The following is a 1,636-nucleotide window of genomic DNA, read 5'->3' as shown; positions in this document are numbered from 1 at the left end:
CACCTAGCCCTGGAATGTCCACCTTGGAAGTACCTTCTACTCCTCCCGATACTTGGATGGATCCACCTAGAACCTCCAGTTAAGGGTGCCCAGACCAGACATTTCTTCATTTCACACTAGACTGCCATACAGACTTCTCTGTCATGCCCTGGAGCCAGTTTCCTTTCTCCCCTATCCCTTTCCCACTTTTTTGCATGGTCTTCTAAGTTATTCTTCTCTAACCCCCTACCATATTGGAATGTAAACTCCTTGAGAGTTATTCTTTTTGTTTCTATTTGTATTCTCAGCACTTAGCACAATGTCTGAAACAAAGTAAGTCCACAGCAAATACTTGTATGTTTTACAGTAAGGAAACTGAATGGAGGAATGGGTAAGTGACTTGCCCAGGGTCACACTGTAAGTTTCAGAACTGGGACTCGAAAATACTCAGATCATTTGACCCCAAGATCAGTGCTCTTTCTACTATACTGTAGTGTAACCAAAATTCAAGGATTTACAGTTTTGTGGCTTTTTTTTAACAGCTGAAAAGGGAAAGATGTTTATGGAACTCCAACTCCATGGGACTACTGGAAGATTGTGTTGACTCTGAAAACTTACTCATTTTCACTAGCAGTGGAGATTAAGAACAGTTTGATGTGACGAATATCACCTTTATTTAAATTTTCTTTTATCCCATTTGGAAGTTATTTAAGTTCTGGTTATTTTTTTAATTGTCGTCTTCCAGCTCTGCTCACTAGGTGGCGACCTTGCTTCATTAGCAAAACCAAAGGCAGAGACGTTTTAAAAGAATTTTTCAGGACAAAATTAAAAAAACAGGCATTCCTTATCCATCATATAGAATTGTGCTGTTGGTCAAAAAGTCAAGTCAGCAAGCATTTATTAATCGCCTACTTACGTGTAAGAAAGAAAGGCAAAACGATGGTTCCACCATCACCTATAAGCTCACATTCTAATGGGGGAAACAATTCGTAAAAAAATCATAAAAAGAAGATAGAGTGTAAAAAGGAGGTAATCCCAGAGATAAGGTGCTAGCAGTAGGGGTAGTGGGAAAGGCCTCTTGCAGAAGGTGAGATTTAAGGTATCTTTAAAAGGGAGCCAGGAGGTGGAGGTGAGGAAGAACATTCTAGGCACAAAAGACAGCCGTTGAAAATGCCTGTAGACAAGAGATGGAGTGTCATGGGTGAGAGAGACAAGAAGAAGGCCAGTGAGCTGGATTGTAGAGTGACATGGCAGAAAGTCATAGTCAACGAATCTAAAATAATAGCTTGGGGCCTGGTTATAAAGGGCTTTAAAAGCCAGAGATTTTAGATCTTAACCCGAAGATAATAGGGAAGCACTGAAGTTTTATTTAGGTAGTCAGACTTATACTTTAAGAAAAGTATTTTAGCACTGAATGGAAGATGGCCTTGGAGTGGGGACTGGAAACAAATCAGAAGGCTACTGCAGTAGTCCAGGCATGAGGTAATGAGGGCTTTTACAGCAACTGTGTGAGAGGAAAGAAGGAGACTATAGGAGATAATGTGAAAGTAGAAACAATAAGACTTGGCAACATTACTAGATGTGTGAGTTAAGTGCAAATGAGGAGATGAGGATGACACTAAAATGATGAAACTGGGTGACTGGGAGGATGGTGGTG

At 40.4% G+C, this 1,636-nt stretch overlaps 1 long non-coding RNA gene across 1 annotated transcript in view; it reads left to right on the top strand.

Moving 5' to 3' along the window:
* LOC114045589 overlaps positions 1 to 1,206 on the top strand; it is a 10,807-nt gene extending 9,601 nt beyond the window's left edge. The window contains exon 3 of the long non-coding RNA XR_003569400.1: positions 1 to 1,206. This exon is cut by the window's left edge and continues 62 nt beyond it. This is a non-coding gene — a long non-coding RNA (uncharacterized LOC114045589).
* The last annotated feature ends 430 nt before the right edge of the window (positions 1,207 to 1,636 follow it).

Source organism: Vombatus ursinus, unplaced genomic scaffold (assembly GCF_900497805.2).
Source record: "Vombatus ursinus unplaced genomic scaffold, bare-nosed wombat genome assembly UNPS02014779.1, whole genome shotgun sequence".
Lineage (NCBI taxonomy): Eukaryota > Metazoa > Chordata > Mammalia > Diprotodontia > Vombatidae > Vombatus > Vombatus ursinus.
The sequence above is the reverse complement of the archived record's forward strand: the minus strand, read 5'-3'. Positions and strand labels throughout refer to the sequence as shown.